Source organism: Sturnira hondurensis, unplaced genomic scaffold (genome assembly GCF_014824575.4).
Source record: "Sturnira hondurensis isolate 20B ecotype Veracruz unplaced genomic scaffold, ASM1482457v3 Scaffold0009664, whole genome shotgun sequence".
Taxonomy (NCBI): domain Eukaryota; kingdom Metazoa; phylum Chordata; class Mammalia; order Chiroptera; family Phyllostomidae; genus Sturnira; species Sturnira hondurensis.
In genome coordinates, this window is record NW_028082295.1 from 1,971,062 (window position 1) to 1,979,833 (window position 8,772).

Genomic DNA, 8,772 nt, shown 5'->3' on the forward strand with positions numbered 1-8,772 from the left:
GATCTCATTTATATAAGCCTCCTCAGTGTTTTTATCTTGCCCTTCAGACTTTCTTTTTTTATTGACATTAACCATTAGAAATGCAAATTTTTCTTCAGGAAAATGTAAAGAGATAAAAGAGATATATTGGGTTTGGGGCCCCTATGATGAATGTGTTTTGATTTAAAGTATGAAATGGCCCAATGACTGAGGAGCAATTTTTTTGTGTATCTGTTTGGTGTAACCAAGCCAAATATTGGGTTAGCCAAAAGGTACATTTAGCTTTTTTTTCCTGTCAAATAAAAGACATATTTTTCATTTTCACCAACAACTTCATCGATGTGGATATTTTTAGTATGTTGGCCATCTCCTGCTCTTGGCTTCTAGTGGGTAGAGGCCAAGGGGGGTTGGTAAACATCTTCCAATGCATAAGACAGCAAGAAATTATTTGGCCAAAATGTCAATAATACCAAGAAACTTCACAAACCACTTCTGACACATCAGATCAGTCACAATACCTTCTCCACACACTGCACAAATCTTTTCTTTTGTGTTTCAGTTGCATTTTTACCTTTCTTAAAAAAATAAAGCCTAACATGCTGAAAACATTGCATATTTTTTCCATCTTCAATATTAAACTGGCTGCACAAAAATTCACCAATTTCAATAAGTTTTTAAATACATTTTGATACGACAGCTATCATGATATAATCTAACAAAATTGTTTTCAACAAAGTGAAAGACAACTAAGCACTATTAAGAGCCATCATATGAGAAAACTAAATGAACTTTTTGGCCAACCCAATAAACGCTTTTGAGAGCAGGTATGATGAAATTAAAGTTGAACCAGTAATGGAGTACTTTCTTAATCTTCCCTCATTTCTGCCTCTCCCCACAGGTTTTAGGAATAAATGACTGAATAAGGGCTGATCCTTGTTTTCAAAATAGCAGCTGGAATCAGATAGGCTAGTTATCAACAGGTTTTGTTTGAGGAATCAAATGAGCCAGCGAGGCAGAACACACCAAAGCAGGGAATGGAACATGTGGGTTGTGGAAACACAAAAAAATTCCGCTGATAATATGCCCTTGTTTCTTCTGGCCAGGAAACCCTGATTTGTTTACCACCTGACCACCATTACCACGTGTGAATTCACATGTGAAAAGTCAAGTTTATTTACTCCTAGTTGTTCCTCAATAGGATACTTGATGTTTTTAACTCTCTTGGCTAAGCTCACTAATAAGATACCTTCCTTAAAAAAAAGAAATACAAAACATAAAATTGACAAGAAAATATTGTATAAAGAGAAAGAAGGATCGTAAAGTGTTCAATGGGGGAATTCAAATGGAAGTCATTCAGAAGGGTCAGAAAGAGATTTAGATCACTGATGCTACAGATAAGCAGAACAGGCAGGGGCTACAGAGTATTTTGAACAATAAAACAAACAAAAATTGAAGGCCACTGTGGGAATCCATTCTGCCTTTGAGATCTCAACAGAGGGCCTACTTATAAAGACTTTAAAAAATCTCTGTACTTTAAGTTTTTTATACCTATTTTCAAACAGACTTTTAAAATCTTACTGAAGAACAGAACCATAAATATCCCCAGTTATATAACTAAATTATATTTAAAGGATATTTTGAATTGAGATCAATACACTGGTTTAGAGTCTAAAGTCTGAAAGGCAGCGGACTATATCATCCCACATATCTCTCTTTGGCATGGGATTATTTTGAGCTATTTATTTTAGTAAGATTTTATTTACTTTTAAAGAGATGGGAAGGGAGGGAGAAAGAGAGGGAGAGAAACATCAGCTGGTTACCTCTCACGTGCCCCCAACTGGGGACCCGGCCCACAACCCAGGCATGTGCCCTGCCTGGGAATGGAACTGGAAACACTTTGGGTTCACAGGATGACACTCAATCCACTGAGCCACACAAGCCAGAGCTGAAGTGACTATTTTTGAGAAATAGCCAACACAGGAGAAGCTCTGATAGAAGTATAGAAGTTACTTTTTGGTAAGGAATATTTATATTTATGAAGAAGTCTCCTTTTGTGATTCTCCCTCCCTATCAGGAATAAAAGCATAATGCTAAGCCACAAGAAACTCTTATCAATGGAGAAGGCCCCAACTTAACTCTGCATAACAACCTTAACCTATTTACTCTGCTTTTTTCTCATAACTTTCTATAACTGCCCTCCTTTCACCCTCCAACATCCTTTTGTTTTTTAGCTAGAGATGAAATTTATGGTGGTGTTTGGGCCATTTCAGGGAAATTTACTCAGTTTTCCTGGATCCCCTTCAACTATACATGAGGTACACATGTCATTAAACTTCTGTTTCTTCTTTTCTTGTTAACCTGTTTTCAAGGGGGAGGTCTCAGCTACAGAACCTAGAAGGGCAGAGAACAAATTATTTTTTCTCACCTACAGGTTTAAAACATGAGTAAGATGTAGATCTTGAAAATAATCTAATTAAAAAATCAAAGTAATTTTAGCCTAAAATAAAATACATCTCCATAGGACTACTGGCCAAGATGGAGGCATAGGTAGGCACACTGTGCCTCCTCAAACAACCAAAAGAAGGTCAACAACAAATTAAAAATGAAAAATAACCAAAACTGCCAGAAAATCGAACTGTATGGAAATCCGACAACCAAAGGGTGAAAGAAGAAACGTTCATCCAGACCACCAGGAGGGGCAGAGATGGGCAGCTGGGAGGAAAAGACTCTTGGCAAGGCAGCACCCAGAGGACTGGGTGAGGTGGCAGCTGACAGACCAGCCAGTCTCACATTTGAGTACAGATAAACCAGAAAAAACAACTGGGGAGTGAGACAGACCACGCAAGCCAGGGTTCCAGTATGGGGAAATAAAGCCTCAAAACCTCTGACTGTGAAACCTGTGAGGGTTGAAGGGGCGGGAGAAGTGCCGAGCCTCCCAGGAGAGTTCATTGGAGAGACCAGCAGGGTCCTAGAATGTACACAAACCCACCCACCTAGAAATCAGCACCAGAAGGGCCCAATTGGCTTGTGGGTAGTGGCAGGAGTGACCAAAAGCTAGCAGAAAGCACAGCAAGTGCCATTGTTCCTTCTCTGACCCCTCTCCCAAATACAGTGCCCAAGGTTGTGATGTCAGTTGTCCCATCCTGAAGAACAACTAAGCCTCTGCCCCTTACTACTTAACAGGTACACCAAGACAAAAAATGCCCCCCCCCAAAAAAAAACAGATCAAAGCTCCAGAAAAATACAACTAAGTGACAAAGAGATAGTCAACCTATCAGATGCGGAGTTCAAAACACTAGTAGTCAGGATGCTAACAGAATTGGTTGAGTATGTTCACAAAATAGAGGAAAATATGAAGGCTATGATAAATGAAATGAAGGAAATGTGCAGGGAACCAAGAGTGAAGGGATGGAAACTGGGACTCAAATTAACAGTTTGGAACAAAAGGAAGAAATAAACCTTCAACCAGAACAAAATGAAGAAAGAATAATTCAAAAATATGAGGAGAGGCTTAGGAACCTCCAGGACAACTTTAAATGTTCTAACATCTGGATCGTGGGGTGCCAGAAGGAGAAGGGGAAGAGCAAGAAATTGAAAACTTATTTGAACAAATAAAGGAGAAGAACTTCACCAATCTGGCAAAGGAAACAGACTTCCAGGAAGTCTAGAAAGCTTTGAGAGTCCCAAAGAAGTTGGACCCAAGGAAGCACACACCAAGGCACATCATAATTACATTACTTGAGATTAAACAGAAGAAAGGAGTCTTAAAAGCAGCAAGAGAAAAGGAGACAGTTACCTACAGAGGAGTGTCCATAAACTGTCAGCTGATTTCTCAAAAGAAACATTGCAGGCAAGGAGCTGAAAAGAAGTATTCCAAGTCTTGAAAGGTAAGGGCCTACATCCAAGATTACTCTATCCAACAGAGCTATCATTTAGAATGGAAGGGCAGACAAAGTGCTTGACCAGATAAGGTCAGGTTAAAACAGTTCATCATCACCAAGCCCTTATTGTATGTAATGTTAAAGGGACTCATCTAAGAAAAAGAAGAAAAAAGTATAAACAGTAAAATGACAACAAATTGACAGTTATTAACAACTGAACGTAAAACAACAAAAACAAAAACAAACTAACAAACAACTAGAAAAGGAACAGAATCATAGAGATGGAGATCACATGGAGGATTATCAATGGGGGAGGTGGAGGGACAGAGAGGGAGAGAAGGTACAGGGAATAAGTAACATAAATGGTAGGTAGAAAATAGACAGGGGAAGGTAAAGAATAGTATAGGAAATGGAGAAGCCAAAGAATTTATATGCATGACCCATGGACATGAACTAAAGCGGGGGGGATGCTGATGGGAGGTGGTATGCAGGGTAGAGGGAAATAAAAGGAGAAAACAGAACAATTGTAATAGTATAATCAATAAAATATATTTTATAAAAAGAGAGGAGAGTGTTAAGATGGTAACAGAGTAGCACGGAGGGAATCCAGCTCCTGTGCATCTGGTAGAAAATCCGGGTGGATCTACCGAAGAACAGCTTAATCAACCAGCAATTCCTCAACATTTATGAAAATAAGAGACCAGAGAGTGTGCCAGAGGAAACAGACAGGACTCCAGAAGGCGAGTGAGGACAAAAGCAGATGCATCCCCGAGGCCTCATAGGCTGCAGGCTGTGCCTGGGTGCGCCCAAGACGGACGACCTCCGGCTGAGCATGAGTACGGACGAGAATTGGCGTGCAATCTGGGTCAGCATCATCAGTGGAAAACAGAAGCCCCATCTGAATCCTGGGCCGGGGCGCCTGTGGCGGAGGGAACTCCAGAGGTCCAGGACCCAGTGGGCCGGCAACAGACTCCATGGGAGAGAACTGACTCCCCCCTCCCCCTCTAGGCAGGCTGGGTAATACCGGGCAGAGACCTGTGGGCTTAAGTTAACGTAAAGGGTGGCAACTTCGGACTCTGTGGTCGCCAGCCCACCAGCCCACCAGCCCTCCAGCCCGAGGGATTTAATAAGGACACTGTCCTTGCTGATCTTTTGGGATTGGGCTGGGCTGAGAGGCAGGCTTTGTGGAAAAGTGTCTATTGGAAAGTGAACAGAGGTGTGCTGTGACAGCAGCTTGCCTCAGGACCCAATCACCCAGCAGCCATCCAGGGGAGGGGTGGGAACACCTGGGTCCTCCATGGGACTGACAAGGACAGTGCTAGATACCGAAGGAAACAGGCAGTCTCCCAGGGGTGTGGGCGCCCACATCCCAAACAAGCACCCTGCTTGAGCAGACTGCATACCTGCCCTCAGAGACGCAGCAACCAGAAAAACCAGTTTGGACAGTTTGAAACCCACAAAGGAAGGGTGCTTTTTTTCTTCTTCTTTAGTGAGTGTGTGTGTGTGTGGTTTTTTTCCTCCCCCCCTTTTTTATCTCTCAACTTCTTTTGTAAGTAATCTTATATCTTTTAAAGTGTATTGTTGCTCTACCTTTCAATACTCTGTCCCTCATTTCTTTTTCTTTTTGTCCGGTTTTACTCCTTCCTTTCTTTCCAAAATTTCCGCTTCTTCTTCTTTTCTCCTGACTTTTGTGTGTGTGAGTGTGTATGTGTGTGTGTGTGTGTTGGATTGTTTGTTTGTGTGTTGCATAGTTTTCTTTTAGGTGTATTATTATTTGCTTGCATTATTCTTACTTCTTTTTTTTATTTTAAGAAAATCTTTGTATCCCTCCTCTTTCTGTACAGGTTTCTTAGCCTTGGCTGGTTATATTGTACTACCTGACAGGTTCCCACTGCTCTTTCCTCCACAGTGTATTGCTAATTTTCTATGCTTCACTTGCTTTCCTTTGCCATACTACCCAAGCTCTATAACCCCCATTTAGACAGATCACATAGAGTCTATCACGTGACTGTTGCTCTAATATTGTTGTAAATAAGGGCTGTTCTATACAACAGTAATACTTCGTAACACATCTCTCAGACCTTAGACCACCTTACAGGTGCCTGAATTCTATTACTCTATTTACTCACATGCTACACCCAGTTAATAACCTGTACTCTCACCATACCTCAAATCTGACCACCCGCAACCACACTGCTTTCTAGATACAACTCACAAGCCCCCCCTTCCCAACAAGAGACTTAACTTATGTCCATCCTTTCCTAAAAGTGGCAAGCTGGGTCGGAGAACACGGTTAACTCTATACATAGACTAAAGATTGTCTATTTCTTCTCTGCCCACTGTGTCTGTAAATAACATAAATAATCTTCTGCTATCATAAACCATTTTGCCTCCCCCTCCAACTGATCACAAACGCACAATAAAGACAGGAGTAGGTGGAAGCGGAGAACACCAAGATACCTGCAGGAGACTGCACCACTGAATTTCACAGGTATCCTATTCACAGAAGTTCACACCCTAAACCCGGGGAAACAGAACAGATCAATTTAAGAAGCTGGGGCCAACAAGAAGAGTATCACAAACAATGGGAAGACAAAGAAACAATCCCCAAATGAGAGAAAAGGAGGAAGTCTCAGAAAGAATGTTAGATGAAATAGAGGCAAGTCAACTATCAGATATTCAGATATTCAATTCAAAGCACTGGTTATCAGGAAATTCAAAGAGCTTACTAGGAGCTACCAGAAACTACAGGGGAGATACAATGAACTCTCTGCAAACTATACCAACATGAAAAAGGAAATAGAAACCATCAGCTAAGGCCAAGAGGAAATGAAGAATACAATTTCTGAACTGAAGAACACAGTAGAAGGTATGAAGAATAGAATCGATATGCTGGAAGATTGCATAAGTGAGATCGAAGACAGGATAGAAAGAGTCTCCCAGATAGACCAAGTAATGGAAAAGAGAATCAGAAAGAATGGGGAGGGTTTAAGAGAAATGCAAGACAACATGAGACGTAATAATATCCGAATAATAGGAATACCAGAAGGAGAGGAAGAGGAAGAAGGGATAGAAAACCTACTTGAAAGAGTAATAATGGAAAATTTTCCTAAGTTGAGGAGAGATAAAGTCACACAGATCCAGGAATCAGAGAGAGTCCCAATCAGGTGGAACCCAAAGAGGCCTACTGCAAGACACATCATCATTAAAATGGCAAACCTCCAAGACAAAGAGAGAATCCTAAAGGCAGCAAGGGAGAAAAAGGAAGTAACATACAAGGGGGTCCCAATAAGGTTAGCTACTGACTTCTCAATGGAAACATTCCAAGCAAGAAGAGCATGGCAAGAAATACTCCAAGTAATGAGAAACAGAGGCCTACAACCAAGACTACTGTACCCAGCAAGGCTCTCAATCAAGATAGAAGGTCAAATAAAGAGCTTCCAAGACAAAAGAAGTCTAAAAGAATATGCTTCCACCAAACCAGCTCTACAAGAATTACTAAAAGGGCTGCTTTAAGGAAAGGAAGGGAAAGAGAGAGACGGAGAGGAACACAGGTACACAAATGGCAATGAATAAGTACCTTTCAATAGTAACCTTAAATGTAAATGGATTAAATGCACCAATTAAAAGACATAGAATAGCTGAATGGATAAGAAAGCATGACCCACACATATGCTGCCTACAAGAGACCCACCTCAGGTCAAAAGACCACCACAGATTAAAAGTGAAAGGCTGGAAACAGATTTTCCAGGCAAATGGACAAGAAAAAAAGCTGGGGTAGCAATTCTCATATCAGACAAAATAGACTTCAAAAAAATGGCCATAAAGAGAGACCCAGAAGGTCACTTCATATCACTCAAGGGAAGAATCCACCAAGAAGACATCAACATTGTAAAATATATGCACCCAACTCAAGAGCACCCAAATATATACAGCAAATCCTAGAGGACCTCAAGAAAGATATTGACAGCAACACAATTATAGTAGGGGATTTTAACACCCCACTGTCAAAAATGGAGAGATCTTCCAAACAAAATATCAACAAAGACATTGCAGCATTAAGTGGCACTCTAGATGAAATGGATTTGACTGATATATATAGAGCCCTTCATCCCAAAGGAGCTAAATACACATTCTTTTCAAATGCACATGGAAAATTTTCCAAGATAGACCACATGATAGGACACAAAAGGAGACTCAACAAATTTAGGAAAATTGAAATCATACCAAGCATTTTCTCTGATCACAAGGGACTGAAATTGGAAAGTAAAACCACAGGAAAAAACCAAAAACACCCAAAATCATGGAGACTGAATGGTATGCTATTAAAAAACAAATGGGTCAAGATAGAACTCAGGGAAGAAATCAAAAAGTTTCTGGAAACAAATGAAAATGAACTCACAACAACCCAAAACTTATGGGACACAGTGAAGGCAGTCCTGAGAGGGAAGTTCATAGCAATACAGGCTTACCTAAAGAAACTAGAAACATTTCAAACAAACAACCTAACCCAACGCCTCCAGGAACTCTGGGAACAACAACAGAGACAGCCCAGAGCAAGTAGAAGGAAGGAAATAACCAAGATCAGAGCAGAATGAAATGACATGGAGACTAACAGCACAATTCTAAGGATCAATGAATCCAGGAGTTGGTTTTTTGAAAAGATAAACAAAATAGACAAGTCTTTAAGTAGGCTCATTAAGAAAAGAAGAGAGAGGACCCAAATAAACACAATCAGAAATGAAAGAGGAGAGATTACAACTGATACCACAGAAATAGAAAGGATTGTAAGGAATTACTATGAAGAACTGTATGCCAAGAAATTTGAAAACCTAGGTGAAATGGACAAATTTCTAGAAAAATATAATCTTCCAAAACTCAATGAAGAAGAAGTAGAAAGCCTGAACAGGCC